This window comes from Mus musculus, chromosome 4 (genome assembly GCF_000001635.26).
Source record: "Mus musculus strain C57BL/6J chromosome 4, GRCm38.p6 C57BL/6J".
In the NCBI taxonomy this organism is placed as follows: domain Eukaryota; kingdom Metazoa; phylum Chordata; class Mammalia; order Rodentia; family Muridae; genus Mus; species Mus musculus.
In genome coordinates this window covers 108,965,567-108,984,471 of record NC_000070.6, presented here as the reverse complement: position 1 = coordinate 108,984,471, position 18,905 = coordinate 108,965,567, and the positions used below count along the sequence as shown (strand labels likewise).

Genomic DNA, 18,905 nt, shown 5'->3' with positions numbered 1-18,905 from the left:
AGCTGGGTGAGGGTCGCCCACATGGCTCTAAGTAAGTCCAGTAAACTGATTGGCTGGCCAAGTTGGACTTTGGTAGAATCCTTACTGTTCTATGATTGGTGCCCAGTCTGGGGTGAATAAGTGTTTGTCCATATCCAGTAGAAGTAACACAACAATAATGCACTGATGTTAATTTCCTGATTTGGGATCATGCCTGTCTGAGCCCGGTAGGATATATGCTTAGCATATACAAAGACCTAAGCTTGACCCCTATCATCAAAAAATAAAGAACATGGAAAGAAAGGAGATAAATCTCTGTTTGACCATTTGTGGATGATATAGAGTCAGATGGACACTTACTCTAGAAGACTCCAGGGAGGACAGCCTTTGCACTGCTCCTGCAAATCTCCTGTAAGCTTGAAATTGTTACCAAAAAAGGAAGAAGGAAAAATATTACCGAGTGGGACAAGATGAGTGTACCACTTGAAGCAGTAGAATTAATTGGGGGTGTCATAAATGCACAGTGTGAGTCTTGGGGTTGTGGGCAGACAGACAGTCCTGGGGCAATCAGCAGGGAATCTCCATCTAGCCACATCCTCCAAGCCCTCCTGAAAACTTTCCTCCTACAGGCCTTTGTTGAACACATTCAGATCTCAAGCCCAGAACAGCTTTCTATCTACTGCTGCATACCCCACCATTCCATTCCTGGGATGGAGATACATGCTCTTTGTACTGCTTTCTTGGTGAGTATCGAATATAACCTTGGGACTTCTCCTGTACTGTTTTCATTTTACATACATTTTAAGTTCCTGTTTAAATCATGAATCCTGTTTAAATCTCATGAATGTTATCTTCCTGATTGTATTGTAATCAGCTTAGCAGTAGATAGCATATATAATATCTTTTTCTCTTCAGTGTGCCTAATATTTATTTTGCAATCACATTTCCACATCCCAAGGACTGTCAAAGGATAATTATTAAGTATTTCTTGCAAATCACATATAAATCACTGTAAACAATAATTTATTACAAGCATAGGATGGTTGCAGCTTTATAACACACCTACACACCCATGATCTCATTTGTTTTTGTTGCACCTTTGTGAGGTAGGAGCTGCCCATGATGATTTCAGATAGAGAAGAACTAATTACTTGTAGTCACACAACTATCGGATGGCAGAATTGGGATGTGGACATTGTTCTTGAAATTTCCAGCCCAATGCTTTTTCTGCTCCACCAAAAGAAACAGATAATTAATAAGTCTGCACACAGTGACAGTTGTAGATATTGTATTAATTTTTTCTTGCATATGAAACAAATTAACACAAACTTAGTGGCTTAGATAGCACAGGTGTGTTATTGTCTAGTTTTATAGAACAAGAGTTAGACACAAGTCATATTGAGCTAAAATTAAAAGTTGAGCCAGATTTAGTAGTTGGCACATGCCTATAATTGCAGCAATCAAGAGCCAGAGGCAGGAGAATTCCTACAAGTGTGAAGCCAGCCTAGATTACAGAGTGAATGCCAGACCAGCCTGGGTTACAGAATAAGATGCTATTTCGAGATAAAAATCTGAAGAAGTAAGGCATTGGGGTAGTGTTTCCACCCTGGTTTATGTTTGTCTTTATTCTAGGTGCGAGGTAACATGATAGGCAAACGCTCTGCCACTGAGCTATGTCCCTCAACTCTTTGCACTCCTTTCTTAATGTTCTAGAAGGGCTGTTCCCAGCTTTTAGATACAGCTCAAGAATTTGAATCTTCAAAGCAAGAAGGGGCATCTTTCTGTAGTTATATCTTCCCCTCTCTAGTCCACTTTAAAGGATCCCTGTGCTGAACCCAACCAGATAAACTCATACAATCTTCCTATTTCAGGATTAGCTACCTAATAGCTTTAATTCCGTCAGCAATCTTAACGCATACCTGTTATTTATACTAATATCGAAGAGTCTAGGGATTGGGATATGGACATCTTTGGGAGGTCATTGTCTTGCCTATTGTGTGTGTTCTTCCAATTCCAAGTCCCAAAGATCCACCCAGCACATTCAGATCTTAACTCAAGTCCAGAATAGCTTTCTATCTACAGAAAAATCATTAGATCCCAATAGGACAATGTTTACTGGAATTGTAACACTTAATTAGTAAAAATTAGCATTCTCTGAGTCAACTCAAACCAAATACAACAAATAAGATCATTGGGATAATGACTTATAATGTGCCAAGGATACCAAGCTAGTAGTTAGAGAGAGAGAGAGAGAGAGAGAGAGAGAGAGAGAGAAGAAGAAGAAGAAGAAGAAGAAGAAGAAGAAGAAGAAGAAGAAGAAGAAGAAGAAGAAGAAGAAGAAGAAGAAGAAGAAGAAAAGGAAAGAACAGCAGGAACTCATGTTATATCCTCACACTATGCTCATGTTTCCATTCTCACTGATAGTAACTACCAAGGCTTACATCTAAGGCTTGCCATTTAAACATTAAATTGTCCCTTTATCCACTTACTATAGACTACTTTAAAATGCAAGTCCACATAGTAGAGGCAATATTATTACAGCAGAAACCTGGAATGATATGGGCCCAGTGCTGTACTTTCCATTACACGGAAGTAAACTACAAGAGTCCATGACCTGGAATAATTTTTAAATTGCTAAAATCGCACACTCTAATGCTAGTATGTGAAGAAAAGTCCCTTGATAGAGCAGGCTAGCCAATCTCTTTGCCTCTCAGTCTTAAGCTACACTGGACTCTTCCAGTATATACATGCACACACATACATACACATACCTAATTTGGAAATTATATTCTGTGATGACATTATTTCTATGATTTTCAATTGCATTTAGAAGTTTATTTAATTTTCTTTTTTTTTAAATTTTTTATTAGGTATTTTCCTCGTTTACATTTTCTTTTATTTATTTTTTTTAAATTTTATTTATTATTATATGTAAGTACACTGTAGCTGTCTTCAGACACTCCAGAAGAGGGCGTCAGATCTCGTTACGGATGGTTGTGAGCCACCATGTGGTTGCTGGGATTTGAACTCCGGACCTTCGGAAGAGCAGTCAGGTGCTCTTACCCACTGAGCCATCTCACCAGCCCTATTTAATTTTCATATAATATGTTTTTATCATGTTTCCTCCTCCAGTCCCTTCCAGGTGCTGCCCACTTCCCTACCCATCCAACTGTGTTCTCTTTTTCTTCTCTCTCTCAAAAAAAAAAATCCCCAAAACAAACAAACAAAAAAAAAACATTAAGACAAAAAGACATGCCAAAACAAAACAAAATGAAACATAAACGCCCAACAGAACAAACAAACAGAGTTCGGGTTTTGTTAGCCAAGACTCTTGGGCGCAGGACCTGATGACATTCTTTTCTTTTCTCTTTTTTTTAGATTTGTTTATTTTATATATGTGAGTACACTGTTGCTCTTGCTGTCTTCAAACACACCAGAAAAGGGCATCAGAATCCATTACAAATGGTTGTGAGCCACCATGTGATTGCTGGGAAATGAACTCAGGACCTTTGGAAGAACGAACAGTCAGTGCTTTTAACCACTGAGCCATCTCTCTAGCCCCCTGATGTCATTCTTTTTTGTTTGTTTGTTTTTGTTTTTCTTGTTTTTTGTTGGTTATTTTTTTATTTATTTGCATTTCAAATGTTATCCCCATTCCCAGTTTCCCCTCCACAAGTCCCCTATCCCCTCCTCCCTCCCCCTGCCTCTATGAGGGTGCTCCTTCCTCTACCAAACCCCCACTCCTGCCTCGCTGGCCTAACATTCCCCTATCCTGGATCATCAAGCCTCCACTGGACCAAAGGGCTCCCCTCCCAGTGATGTCAGATAAGGCCATCTTCTGCTACATATCCAGCTGAAGCCATGGGTATCCCCTGTGTATTCTTTGGTTGGTGGTTTAGTCCCTGGGAGCTCTGGGGAGTCTTCTTGGTTGATATTGTTCTTCCTATGGGGTTGCAAACCCCTTCAGCTCCTACAGTCCTTGGTCTAATTTCCCCATTGGGGTTCCTGTGCTCAGTCCAGTGTCTGACTGTGTACATCCGCATCTGTATTGCTCAAGAATTGGCAGAGCTCTCAGGAGACAGCTGTATCAGGCTCCTGTCAGTAAGTACCTCCTGGCATCCACAATAGTGTGTGTGTTTGGGTCTGCATGTGGGATGGATCCCCAGCTGGGGCAGTCTCAGAATGGCCTTTTCTGCAGTCTCTGCTCCACTCTTTGTCCCGGTATTTCCATGTGTGGTCTTGTTTTAGGATGAAATTATATATATGTATATATATATATGTGTGTGTGTGTGTGTGTATATGTATATATATTCCATTTGGTCCATGATCTGTCCATTAATGAGAGTGGGGTGTTGAAGTCTCTCACTATTATTGTGGGAGGTGCAATGTGTGCTTTGAGCTTTAGTAAAGTTTCTTTTATGAATGTGGGTGCCCTTGCATTTGGAGCATAGATGTTCAGAATTGAGAATTCTTCTTGGCAGATTTTTCCTTTGATGAGTATAAAGTGTCCTTCCTTATCCTTTTTGTTAACTTTTGGTTGAAAGTCTATTTTAATAGATATTAGAATGGCTACTTCAACTTGTTTCTTGGGACCATTTGCTTAGAAAATTGTTTTCCAGCCTTTTACTCTGAGGTAGTGTCTGTTTTTGACACTGAGGTGCGTTTCCTGTATGCAGCAAAATGTTGGGTCCTGTTTATGTATCCAGTCTGTAGCCTATGCCTTTTTATTGGGGAATTGAGTCCATTGATGTTAAGAGATATTAAGGAATAATGATTGTTGCTTCCTTTTATTTTTGATGTTATTTTTATGTTTTGTGGTTATCTTCTTTTGGGTTTGTTGAAAGAAGATACTTTCTAGCTTTTTCTAGGGTATAATTTCCCTCCTTGTATTATCCTTTGAAAGACTGGATTTGTGGAAAGATATTGTGTAAATTTTTTTGTCATGGAATATTTTGGTTTCTCTGTCTTTGGTAATTAAGAGTTTTGCTGGGTATAGTAGCCTGGGCTGGCATTTATGTTCTTGTAGGGTCTATATGACATCTGCCCAGGATCTTCTGGCTTTCATAGTCTCTGGTGAGAAGTCTGGTGTAATTCTGATAGGTCTGCCTTTATATGTTACTTGACATTTTCCCCTTACTGCTTTTAATATTCTTTCTTTGTTTTGTGCATTTTGTGTTTTGATTATTAAGTGACAGGAGGAATTTCTTTTCTGTAGAACCCTGTAGGAGTTCTGTAGGCTTCTCGTATGTTTATGGGCATCTCTTTCTTTAGGTTAGGGAAGTTTTCTTCTATAATTTTGTTGATGATATTTACTGGCCCTTTAAGTTGAAAATCTTCACTCTCTTCTATATCTATTATCCTTAGGTTTGGTCATCTCATTGTGTTCTGGATTTCCTGGATGTTTTGGGTTAGGAGCTTTTTGAATTTTGCATTTTCTTTGACTGTTGTGTCAATGTTTTCTATGGTATCTTCTGCACCTGAGATTCTCTCTTCTATCTCTTGTATTCTGTTGGTGATGCTTGCATCTATGACTCCTGGTCTCTTTCCTAAGTTTTCTATCTCCAGTGTTGTCTTCCTTTGTGATCTCTTGATTGATTCTATTTCCATTTTTAGATCCTGGATGGTTTTGTTCAGTTCCTTCACCTGTTTGGTTGTATTTTCCTATAATTCTTTAAGGGATTTTTGTGTTTCCTCTTTAAGGGCTTCTGTTTACCTGTGTTCTCCTGTTTTTCTTTAAGGGAATTATTTATTTTCTTCTTAAACTCCTCTATCATCACCATGAGATGTGATTTTTTAAATCAGTCTGCTTTTCTGGTGTGTTGAAGGTAACCAGGGCTCACTATGGTGGGAGAACTGGGTTCTGATGACACCAAGTAGTTTTGGTTTCTGTTGTTTATGTTCCTGTGCTTACCTTTCCTTTTGCCATCTGGTTATCTGGTGTTAGCTGGTCTTGCTGTCTCTGACTTTGGCTTGTCCCTCCTGCAAGCCTGTGTGTTAGTACTCCCGAGAGACCAGTTCTCTCCCGGACGAATGGATCCCATTACACATGGAATGCTGGGAATTGAACTCAAAACTTCTGGAAGAGCAGTCAGTGCTCTTAATCACTGAGCTAACTCTCCAGCCCACCCTGATGACATTCTTAAGGCAAGGGTATTTAGCAAGAGTTGTAGCCGCCTGCGGCTACATGAACTGGGTTCCCCTGAAAGGGGGGCTGGGGTTGAAAGCGATCAGACGGCAGAAAAGAATGAGGCCAAGACAAACCTTTTTGTTCAAAGTCTCTGAAGTTTACTTAGAGTCCGTGCTTATAAAGAGGGTAGGCCCATTCCCCCCACTCCCCCCCCCACCACCCCCCACCCCACCCTCCCGCCAGCCCATTCTTGGTACCCAGAGCCAGCCCGTAGGAGATCTACAGGGTGTATCTCCGGAATGTCTCAAGGACCTTTCAGCAGGAAGCAGAGTCTTGGAGAAGAGCAAACAGAGCCACCAAGGTCAGAAGGCTATACCCTAGGTAATCTCCTTCTTAGTGGTATCAAGGTCAAAGTTTGGATCAGCCTGCTTCAAGGCTGAGGGAGGCTACAAAGAGTCTTTCTGTAATTTTTTTGGTGACATCACAGGTCTGTCACAGTGATAAGCAGTCAAGTCTGTTCTCAAACCAGCCTGAGAGACTTCAGTAAGACCGGAGCCTGGACAAACGTAGTTCTCAAGAGCCATACAGCCCAGAGAAAGGTGTTACTTTTCTAAGTCACAGCTTCTTAAAAGGGGGTATTGAGCCTCCATCAAGTTGTAAGGATTAATCAAAATAATAAATAAATAGATATGTGTACTGTTGGGGGCACTAATAGGCATGTACAAGAGTTTGTGAGCAACAGTTGTAGAAGAAAGGAAAACGCAAAAGGGGTTGGCTAAATTTTCCCTGCTAAAATCATAAGACTTTGGACAAGTCTCTTTGGCTTTTGTTTTGTTTGAGTTTTTTAGACAAAAGGCCGAGAAATGATTTGTTTGAGTTTTTTGAGACAGGGTTTCTCTGTGTAGCCCTGGGTTTCCTGGGGTTCCCTTTGTCAACCAATCTGGCCTCAAATAGAGAGATCTACCTCTGTCAGCCTCCCGAGTGCTGAGAGTAAAGACCACTCTCCCAGTCTTTGGACAAGTCTCTTATTCTTAGTTCTCTTGTCTACAAAACACATCTGCATAGGGCTGTCAGGAGGAGTCTGTGCCATTACACTCAATGAGCACCTGTTACAGAGTGTGGCCAGTAATGGTGTATTCAAGAATTATTACAGAAAAGGACTGAGCATGACTGCACTCCAGAAGATCCAACAAGCAGCTGAAAGAGTCAGATGCAGATATTTGCTCCCAACCAATGGACAGAAGCAGCTGACCCCTGTGGTTGAATTAGGGAAAGGCTGAAAGAAGCTGAGGAAGAGGGTAACCCTGTAGGAGGATGAGCAGTCTCAATTAATCTGGACTCCGAGATCTCTCAAACACTGGACCACCAACCAGGCAGCATCCACCAGCTGATAGGAGGCCCCTAACACATATACAGCAGAGGACTGCCGGGTCTGTGTTCAATCAGAGATGAACCCTCAAGAGACTGGAGGCCCCAGGGACTTTAGAGGTCAGGTGGGGTGGGGACATCCACGTGGAGACAGGGGTGTGTGGAGGAGCTATGGGATGTGGAATAGTTGGAGGGTAGACAGGGAGGGATAAAATCTGGAGTGTAAATAAATAAATAAATAAATAAGAACTATTACCTTAGTTCTTGAAGTTTAATGTCAAGGCCTAATTGGGCTTGTTGGTGTTGGCAGCTGTGATCTCCTGATTGGACCACAAGAGGGAGGTAGATGCACAAAAGTGGACGTCTTTAACAGGACTCTGGATAGAAGGGATAAAAAGATGTAGCCTTCTCTCTGGATTTTGTCAGAAGAGCCCTAAGCTTCTTTTTAACCACTATTCATGTACTTCTATCATGGAAGCTTTTAGCTGGTGGTGGTCATGGCGGGTGTTGTTTTTATTGTTAAAATCCTGTTATCGAGGGAGATGGAAACAATGTCTACCCCTCTTCCCAAGGTCCCAACTTAGACGGAGCAAATGGAGATATGATTCCACCAAAGACTCATAGTTCACTGTGGGCAATCAATAGACTTACAGAGCATAGGTGAGGGGCTACGTCCCAGAGTGGGCGGTGCTCCTCCACCAAAGGCCAGGCTGGAAAGTCTTTACCCAGCAGGGATGGTGACTTTCCCACAGCTGCATAGAGGGAAGTTCCAGTCTTTCTTGGTGCATATACTCAAGCCCCTCCCCAAAGTGACAAGCAATTAGGACAAGCGAGGCGTACAACAGGTGGTAAGAAGTGTCTGGAAATTCAGGTGCCCCTCCTTGCCCCTCCAAGAGGAGATATAAACGGTTAACAAGCCCTGCTGGGATGATCTACTGCAAGTGGATACAGCTGATCTTCCAAAGATGGCAGTTATTTGGCTCAGAGGATAAGCATATGAAACAGTTGTTTTCAAAAGGAGGCTAGATCAAAGAACATTCAATGGATAGCCTTTAATGTTGTGAATTTCACTTCCACTTGGAGTTCCTCTATCACCTGATACATAGACTATGACTACATTATACCATTAATACACTCGCTTTCCCCCATTCCTCATTCCAGAAGTCAGTGGCAGTTTTTGTCTACACTCTGCTCATAGGATTGATTTCTTCTCCTTCTTTTTTTGTGGGGGGGGGGGTTGGTTTTTGGGAGTTTTGGGGTTTTTGTTTGTTTGTTTATTTTGTTTTTTTTTTTTTCGAGACAGGGTTTCTCTGTGTAGCCCTGGCTGTACTGGACCTCACTCTATAGACCAGGCTGGCCTCAAACTCAGAAATTTGCCTGCCCCATCACTTAATGGCCTGTGGACTGAGGTTTTCCATGGAAATTGCGAGGAGTGGGCTAGTTTCTTTTACAGAGCCAGGGATCAAAGGAATCCAGTTCACTATTTATATGCTTGTTTGTAAACTTAGTAAAGAGCAGTCACTCTGTTTTATAGCTTATGCTCCACTTGCTTCTTTGCAGCTTGAAGAGTCGTCAGATGGGTGTTCTTGAGCTGTCTGCTGGCGCCTTCTTTTTTCAGTAGCCACCCTTCTTGGTGGGAAGACTCAAGAGGTCTGGGTGCCTTGCCTAACTGTACTAAAGCATGGCCTTCATCCACTGTGTAGCCAGATATGACCCATGGAGTGACTACTTCACCTTGTGTGTTTAGAAGTTGTGTTCACTGGTTTTAAAAAAAAAAAAAAAAGAGGATTTCTTTACTTTTCAAGAAAGCCTCCTATTTCATGTGTCTAGCTCCTCTTGTATGTTTAGAACTAAATCCTGTGCTCATGGGTTATCCAAGGAGGCCAGACTCGGGGCCGACAGCTCAGAAATGGAAGAACACTAGAGGGTAGAAGTTAAGTTCCCTTATTGGGTGGACTGTACCAGGTGACTTTAAGTCACCTTATCTCTCTGGATTTCAGTTCCTTCATCTATACAGAGGGACCAATAATGCTTTCTCCATGGAGTTGACGTAAGAATTCAATAAGATTGCTTAATAGGTGCCTGTGCCTGGCACAGAGTAGATGGTTAATAAATAAATATGCTTCATAAATATTAATTATAAATCCACCTAGAGGGGCATGGGAGTACTTGTTAGAGTTTAGGAATGTTGGTGCCAATTTGCCATCCTCTATAGTCTGTAACAATATACTGTAACAATATCAAGTAAAGAGTCTTAAGGAATTATTGGTAATTCCAGTATAATATTGAATATTGATCTACCCTGAAAGCAAACCAACCTTCTCGCCATTGGGTATTTACATGATTTCTGTTATCTTTATGGTATATCTTAAACTCTGATACTGGATTTATTGGTTCTTCTTTTCCCCTGGCAGCATAAGAATCATTATTCTTAGTTACTACCTGATATAGCACACACTAAGCTTAATATTTGTTGAATGACTAAGTGACTCATCATTCCTACGAAATTAGGTGTAGTAGCATGTATTTGTAATCCTAGAACTCAGGAGGTAAAAACAGGAGGATCAGAAGTTCAAGGTCAACTAAAGCTATAGGAAATCTTGTTCCATAGATAATTGATTGATAGATAGATAGATAGATAGATAGATAGATAGATAGATAGACAGATATTCTTAGGAAATTATGCCCTGAGATTTGTGTCAATCTATCCTGATAAACTTACATTAGAAAATTACTCTGCTGAGTGAGTGGGGTGGTGCACACCCTTAATCTGAGCACTCAGGAGGCAGAGGTAGGCAGATCTCTGAGTTCGAGGCCAGCCTGGTCTATAGAGCAAATTCCAGAACAACCAGGACTATATGGAGAAACTATGTCTCAAAACAAACAAACAAACAAGTTACTCTGCTGTTTTGATCACCATTCTTATTTATTCACAAAGCCTAATGTGTACTATGTGTTTAGCAAATATCTTTGAACCACTAGATGAACACACCCACAGTAATATTGACAACCTTATACAGTAGAGGAGGCTATGGAGTCAAAAATGCTGAGGTCAAATCCTGGCTTTAGTGCCATGAGACTAACATTCTCCACAAATCTAAATTTGTTCTTGTGTAAACTAAGGGCAACCTAATCTTTCTCGTGCATGTATTGTGAGAACTAAATATGATAACACTGCCTAGCTCACAGTGAGCGCTTGGCAAGTGTTATATCTCCATAGTGCTGAGAATGTGGACAGTACCTCGCACTCATTAGATCTTTTTTTTAAAGTGTGTGAGAGGTTGTCTAGTGCTCACATTTACCCAACACAAGCCAAGGAATAGGTCTTCAGCTTTAGAAGGCATAAGAAACTATTGGGAAGATAGTTTACCATAAATGTAGCTTTGGAAGGCCATGTTCTGAGGAATGTCAATGATTACTTGACATTGCAATCCTGTCTTTGCTTTTGGGAAGGAAGGGGCCTTTCCCTATTTCCCTAGAACTGGTCCAACAGCCCAATTTCCTGTGCTCATCATCTGATCTGGGTCATTGTCTAAACCATTCAGAAGTTCCCTCCGGGATCAATGCCCCAGATTAGCATTCCGATCCTCACTCTCAGCCTGCTTGTCACCTCAGCCTGAAATGCTTCTTATTCTCCCTATTCACTTCTTCCCATCCACCAACGCTTAAGCTCAAGTCTATGTTCACAAGCATCTCTTTAGAAATTCTCTTAGCTTTTGAAGTGATATCTCTTCCTTGGGCTCTGAGGAAAGCAGTTCTCTCAGCACTGCTTCCCAAAAGGAATGATGTTCATGAAAAACAGGGTCTTTAACAAGCTGATGTCATCTTAGTAACCCCGAGGGCTGAGGTCACTAATGTCCTGATTCTGATTCCTGATGCTACGGTTGTGAGCGTCTGGTGTTTGTGACACTGAGACTTTATGTGGTTTGGGCACTATAAATGTATAGCAGTGACAGGGGTCTTATTTGGGGTGTTGAGGGAGGGAGGTGTGTTTCCAATTCTTCTCTCTCTCAATCTCTCTCTCTCTTTTTTGTTTTGTTTTGTTTTTGTTTTTTTTGAGACAGGGTTTCTCTGTATAGCCCTGGCTGTCCTGGAACTCACTTTGTAGACCAGGCTGGCCTCGAACTTAGAAATCGACCTGCCTCTGCCTCCCGAGTGCTAGGATTAAAGGCGTGCGCCACCACTGCCTGGCAATTCTTCTCTTCTTGAAGGGCTTCATTCAGTCAAGAAACACAGTTTGAACAGAGACTTATTCAGCACAGTAGCAGATATCTGTTTAGGAGAGAAGCATAAGCTTAGTCTGTAATGCTAGGCAAACCAAGCACGAAGAGGCCTGAAGTGGGCTGCCCCACAGAGAGAAGCATCAGGGTGGCTACTGCATTGTGGATTTTAAAGTGATTATATAAATATTTATGAGGTGGGTAGCATATTCATGTGGTAGGTAGGTGATGCTTATTCTGTCCCAAATTGTGGTGGACCAGTTTTTCCTTTTAGGTATTTTCCACCATGATTCCTACCAAGGGGGTGTGGCTGTCAAAACCATAACGAAAGTGATAGAATAATGAACTTAGGTCTTTTGAGGATTCAGACCCACCGATAGAGTACTCGTGGTGTCTTGGCTTCTGTGAGAAGAACCTAACGATCTTCAAGGATATGTAACAACAAAGGGACATTTCTGTTAGCAGATGTGTCAGCAGGATGTAATTACAGTTTGCCTTGGTTACCTCCTATCTTCCTTTACCCCCACCTATTTAGACAGGAACAGTGTCCTTCCTGGCATGGGTGGAAGCTTTCTTGGAAGCTGTCCTTGCAATTTAGCTGTGATTAGCTATAATAGATACAATCATACACGCAAGGACTGTGATGCCTTAAATATGCACTTGGGCTGCAGGGTGGGGGACGCTGTCTTGGGAGCCAGTTAGAGCCTTCCAAGACAGGTGGAACAATCCTCTTATCTGGTCAGCTTGGCTGTCTCATGCCCGCTGCAAGCCCTTTATTTCTCGCCCCGACTGTTCCCAGGTACACTTGTATTAACTTTAACATTCCTTTGAACCATAATATTTTGCTATCGCTGTGTTTTCCTTTGGTTTCTGTTGTGAGGAAAGGGGAGAAGTGGGTTTATTTAGCTTGACTGTTTACAAGGAAATGCACACAAGGAAACAGTTAAACTAAATATATGTTTACAGGGCATCAAGGAAAGCCAAAGCAGGAACCTGATAACGTGAACGGAAGCAGAGACCATGGAGGAAGACCGCTCCCTGCAGTCCCTGCTTGCTTCCCTGCCTTGCTCAGTCTGCAGTATATTTTTATACAACACAGGATCATCTGCCCACTCACAGAGGGCTAGACCCTCCCAAACCAATAATTCATCAAGAAAATACCCGATAGACTGGCTGACAGGCTAATCTGATGGGTATAATATTTCAGTTGGGGTTCCATTTTCCCAGGTGACTCTGATTAGTGTCAAGTTAGTAGAAGCACTCACAGTGACAGTTGCCCTTGAATTTCTGTTAACAAATGGGTAAAACATGGAATAGTCAAAACAATGTTTGATGAACAGTTTTAATTGTTTCGTGTGGTTCCTTGAAAGGGACCACATATTTTAGTACTCTGAGAAGCCTGTCAAAGAGTTTTTCACTAGACTACTCAGCTTGTGTATTATTGACTCTCAGCCAGCTGACACAGTCTTTATTTTCTTGCTGACCAAGACCTGGGGCTTGTTTACCGGTTCCATTGTGATGACTCATTAAGTCTGAGGCAATAAGAACCAAGGAATGTGTGACCCTGTGATGGACTGAGCTGTGCCACCCAACAAATTCATGTGTTCATATCCTAACCCCAGATGACTATCGTGGGAGGTAGGATCTTTGAGAACGCAATCAAGGCAAACAAGGTCACAAGGATGAGGCTCCAATCCTTCACGACCATGTTCTTATGAGAACAGGCAGAAACAATTTTGGCACTAGAAACTGAGCCCATCATAACCACATATTCAATAGATTACTGAACGCTAGCCACCCATTCTGGAATGAGGTTGAACTTTTTTTCTTTTTTGGAACAGGGTCCCGTGTATCCCAGGCCTGCCTCAAACTCCCTAAATAGCTGAGGCTGGCCTAGCTTATAGAGTGCTGAAGTCCAAACCCAGGGTGTCAGACATTTTAGGTGTTTGGTTTTGGACCCTGTGAAAAGGAACCGGGGTGTGCATCTTACATATCAAAGCAGACCTGGCCTCCAGGTTCTCCCAACATCCCTCAACCTGGCATATCCTGCCCCAAACCCTGAACTTTCCAGCCCAGAGGCTGGGCTGCCCTTGCCCCAGAGACTCTTCTCTATATAATCCAGACATTTTCGTTCTGCTCTCTCTCCTTTCTCTTTCTCACTATCCCCCTTCCTCCCTCCCTCCCTTCCTCTCCTCTTTTCTATTTCTCTTCTCTCTCAGAACATATGCCCTTTTCTCTCTTTCTCCCTCCCCTTCCCCATACCCCTTCCCCCCTGGTGACTTCCTGCCCTCGGTCCTTGGGGCCAGTGAACTGGCTTGCTGAAGAGCAGCTTCCCAATAAACCTGCTTTTAATATAACCTAATCTGGCTTGACTTGGCTCATTTCACAGTTGGTGAAGAAATAACCTATCACTAGGTACACACTCTACCAACTGAGCTACATTCCCAGTCTCTTATTTAAAATGTTTATTGTAAAATATATTAAAAAGTCTACAAAATATGAGGTCATGTTAAAAAAATAATAATCAGCAGATACTTGTAAATCTAGCACTAGGGATATAAAGACAGAAGATAAGGAGCTCAAGGCAAGCCTCGGCTACATAGGGAGTTCTAGGCTAGCCTAGGCTACATGAGACCCTGTCTCAGGGGGAAAAAACTCATAAAGAGTGATCAAAAAATAAGTGTTTCCATAAATAGCATTGGTGAAAAATAGGATATTGTCATACAAATGGAGTCTCCCATGGGACTCATTTTTCTGTATATTTCCCTCCCCACAGAGTCATAATAATTTTATAGTAATAATTCCCCTGCTTTTCTTTATATGATCTATGTACCCCTAGACAATATTGTATTAGTCAGGATCCTGGCAGGAGACAGATGATACACTCAAATTAGGATAATTTTAGCAGAGTTAAAGAAACTATTTACGAGAGTGCCAGCAGGATATGATAAGATCCTAAGAATAAATTGCTTTTCTGGAGCTGATAACAGTGTTCTTATCTCTAGGTTTAAGGGGAGAGAATAGAGAACAGGGAGGCAGAGGGGAGGGAAGGAAGTGTACTGGAAATCAGAGACACAGTGGGTTGTGGCAGGAGGGACAGCTGATAGGAGCTGAGACTCACAAGGACAGGGAAGAGCTACACTACAGGAAGGCGCAGTAAAGGACCAGAGAATAACAGCCAACCCTGCCACCCTTTGGAACTTCAGCCTTCCGGGCTCCTTCCCAGGAGATAAACCTAACCAAACCAGAGTCAGAAACCAAAGGAGGCTACTGATGGAAATCTCTGCCTTCCTGGAACCAAAGAAGTATGGCGAGTGAATCCGGAGAGACAAGTGCAGGACAACTAGTGAATGAATGAATACATCTTCATTTCTGTGACCTGTCTCTGGGACCCGTTCACTACAGGAGTTCAAACATATAGCTACATAGTTCATACTCAGTTCTGTATAATAGTCCCCTATGTGAACTGCTTAGCCATTCTGTAGCTGAAGGACCTTTGGGCCCCTTCTAGCTTTCTAATATTTGGAACCAATGTTGCTGTGGACTTCCTAATGTAGATTCCTTGGTACAGGAGTACAAGTTATGTATGCAATTGTTATAACTGCACAAACAACTGAGATAAGTCTTAAACACATCCATACTTGAAATTTGTATACAGTATAAGGTTGGAATGAAAGTTAATTTTCCCATACTAATAATCAATTATTGAATAGTGTTATTTTTTCACAATTGATCTACAAATACTTTCTATGATATAAATTTTGTTTTTTTGTTTGTTTGTTTGGTTGGTTTTTTGGTTTTTTGTTTTTTGTTTTTTGTTTTTTTTTTTTTTTGAGACAAGGTTTCTCTGTATAGCCCTGGCTGTCCTGGAACTCACTTTGTAGACCAGGCTGGCCTCGGACTCAGAAATCCGCCTGCCTCTGCCTCCCGAGTGCTGGGATCAAAGGCGTGCGTCACCACGCCCGGCATAAATTTTGACCTTATTTTGCATCAGGCTTTTTTAAATATAGATTCTTTGCCTATTTTTCTATACTTTTGACAAAAAAATAGGAAATCTTACTTATTTAGTTCTATGACAGACCTTGGTATCTCTATTCCTACTTCTTATGTAGGCCCTAGTCTTGGTCCTTACAGGAATAAGCTAGGCTCCATGAAAGTGCCTATTTGAAATTAATGACAATCAAATTGGATCCAGGTATAAATTTGAGGCTGTTTGGTATTTATTAAGTATTTTTATTTTAAAATATAAAAATACATTATTTAAAAATAAGAGGACACAATTAAAGTAAAAAATTTGTGAAAATATGCCACTATTACCAATGACATAGCAGAATATGACTTTTTCTCCTCGTCTTCTGGTGGGTCCTGGGGGTTGAACCCAGGCTCTTGTGAGTGCTGAGCAGGTGCTGCACTGTTGAGCTACATTCCACACCCCTAGATCTTTTTTCTAATCTTATAATAATTGACAATTTATAACAATCTACAACTATAACACATCTTCCGTGATGGCCCAATTTTCCATTGTCTAAGCCTTTAATCTCTTTCTGTAAATTTGTATCATATTCTCCCTAAAGGAATGTACCTCCTTGTTAGGTCTAATCCAAGGGGCTCTGTATTTCTTGTTGCTGCTTTGAATTATATATTGGTTTTTCAAGACAGGGTTTTTCTGTGTAACAGCTCTGACTGGCCTAGATTTGTAGACCAGCCTAGCCTCAAACTCACGGATACCTATCTTCTTCTACCTCCTGAGTGCTGGGATTAAAGGTGTGCACCATCATGCCTGGCTGAATTATAGCTTTTAAAAAATTGCTTTTGAGCCGGGCGTGGTGGCACACACCTTTGATCCCAGCACTCAGGAGGCAGAGGCAGGCAGATTTCTGAGTTCGAGGCCAGCCTGGTCTACAAAGTGAGTTCCAGGACAGCCGGGGTTCTACATAGAAACCTTGTCTCAAAAAAACAAAAACCAAAAACCAAAACAAAACAAAAAAAATTGCTTTTGAGCTAGTGGTGTGTGATGTTTGTATATACTCTGCCCAGGGAGCGGCACTATTAGAAGTTGTGGCCCGGGCTGGAGAGATGGCTCAGTGGTTAAAAGCACTGGCTGCAGCCGGGCAGTAGTGGCACATACCTTTAATCCCAGCACTTGAGAGGCAAAGGCAGGAGGCTAGCCTGGCCTACAGAGTGAGTTCCAGGACAACTGGGGCTATACAGAGAGAAACCCTGTCTCAGGAATAAAATAAAATAAGCACTGGCTGCTCTTCCAGAGGTCCTGAGTTGAACTCAGTGATGGAATCCATTGCCTCCTTCTGGTATGTCTGAAGACAGCTAGTGTACTCATAAATAAAATAGAAGAAGAAGAAGGAGAAGAAGAGGAAGAAGAAGAAGAAGAAGAAGAAGAAGAAGAAGAAGGAGAAGGAGAAGGAGAAGGAGAAGGAGAAGGAGAAGGAGAAGGAGAAGGGGAAGGGGAAGGGGAAGGGGAAGGGGAAGGGGAAGGGGAAGGGGAAGGGGAAGGGGAAGGGGAAGGGGAAGAGGAAGAGGAAGAGGAAGAGGAAGAAGAAGAGGAAGAAGAAGAAGAAGAAGAAGAAAAAGAAAGAAAGAAAGAAAGAAAGAAAGAAAGAAAGAAAGAAAGAAAGAAAGAAAGAAAGAAAGAAAAGTGTGGCCTTGTTGGAGTAGTGTGGCCTTGTTGGAGTAGGTGTGTCACTGTGGGTATGGGCTTTAAGACCCTCATCCTAGCTTTTTGGAATCCAGTATTCTGCTAGAAGCCTTCAGATGAAGATATAGAACTCTCAGCTCCTCCTGCACCATGCCTGCTTGGATGCTGCCATGCTCCCACCTTGATGATAATCGACTGAATCTCTGATCCTTCAAGCCAGCCCCAATTAAATCTTGTCTTTTATAAGACTTGCCTTGGTCATAGTGTCTGTTCATAGCAGTAAAACCCTAACTAGGACAGGGTACAACTCAGAAGTAAGTCACTTGCTTGAGTCACACATGATCCCCAACAACACAGAAAATAAACTAAGGAAGGAAATATGTTTTCTTTTCTATTTTTTAAAGATCTGCTTATTTATTATATGTAAGTACACTGTAGCTGTCTTGGGACACACCAGAAAAGGACATCAGATCTCATTACAGATGGTTGTGAGCCACCATGTGGTTGCTGGGATTTGAACTCAGGACCTTCAGAAGAGCAGTCAGTGTTCCTAACCGCTGAGCCATCTCTGCAGCCCGAAACCCATTTTCTTATCATTACATCTTTAGTCTCTAACCCAAGACCTAGCATGCAGTGTATGCTCAAGGAGTACTTACAAAGTGGATGAGTAAAAGCATGAACCACTGCAGAGGGAATTAATGAGCTATGGATAGAGAACATTCTTGTCATTTTCTGCTATCGTACCATAGTCTTTGACTCTCAAAGACTTTTTTTGAAACCATCTCCCCTGGAGGAATGACAAATTAGACTATTATATTTCAAGTAGCCACAGTCGGAAGATTAGCTTATCAGTGTGTTATGTTGTAGGATCAGTTTGAGCACGTGGCTTTTTTTCCCTTTATTTTTACTTTATATATTTGAGTGTTTTTGTCTGCATGAATGTTTGTGTACTGTGTGCTCACAGTGCCTAAAAAGGCCAGAAGAGGGTATTGAAGTCCCTGTAACAGGAATTACTGATAGTTATGAGCCACTGTGTGTTGCTGTTTCTAATTTCAGAAGCATCTCTTCCGTCCCAGGGTGTGGAAATCTTAATGATGAGGAATGAGTGACACTCTGTAAGGTAGCATAAACACCAGGTACCTGAAAAGTGATGTTATGTGTATGTGTGTATGTGTATATGTGTGTACGTATGTGTGTATGTATGTGTGTGTATGTGTGGTATGTGTATGTGGTATGTGTGTATATGTGTATGTATATGTATGTATGTGTGTGCATGTGTGTATGTATATGTATATATGTGTGTCTATGTGTGTATGTATGTGTATGTGTGTGTATGTGTGTGCATGTGCCTTTGTATGTATGTGGAGTTCAGAGCTGGTCCTCACCTTCCACTTGTTTGGGATGGGGCTCTCGTTATTGAGTCCTGCAGAAACATCCAGTTATTTACTTGCTTGCTTTCACCCTTACCCCTGTTCCTTCCTCCCCTCCTCTCTCTTTCTTTCTTCAAGGTTTCATGTAGCTCATACTGGCCTTAAACTTACTGATATTCCTGCCTTGG

General features: G+C 41.7%; 1 long non-coding RNA gene across 1 annotated transcript in view; it reads left to right on the top strand.

The window, feature by feature from the left end:
• Positions 1–12,394: 12,394 nt before the first annotated feature.
• The window catches only part of 8030443G20Rik (RIKEN cDNA 8030443G20 gene), a 29,235-nt gene continuing 22,724 nt past the window's right edge, over positions 12,395–18,905 (top strand). Inside the window, exon 1 of the long non-coding RNA NR_040664.1 lies at positions 12,395–12,493. This is a non-coding gene — a long non-coding RNA (RIKEN cDNA 8030443G20 gene). The remainder of the gene's footprint in view (positions 12,494–18,905) is intronic.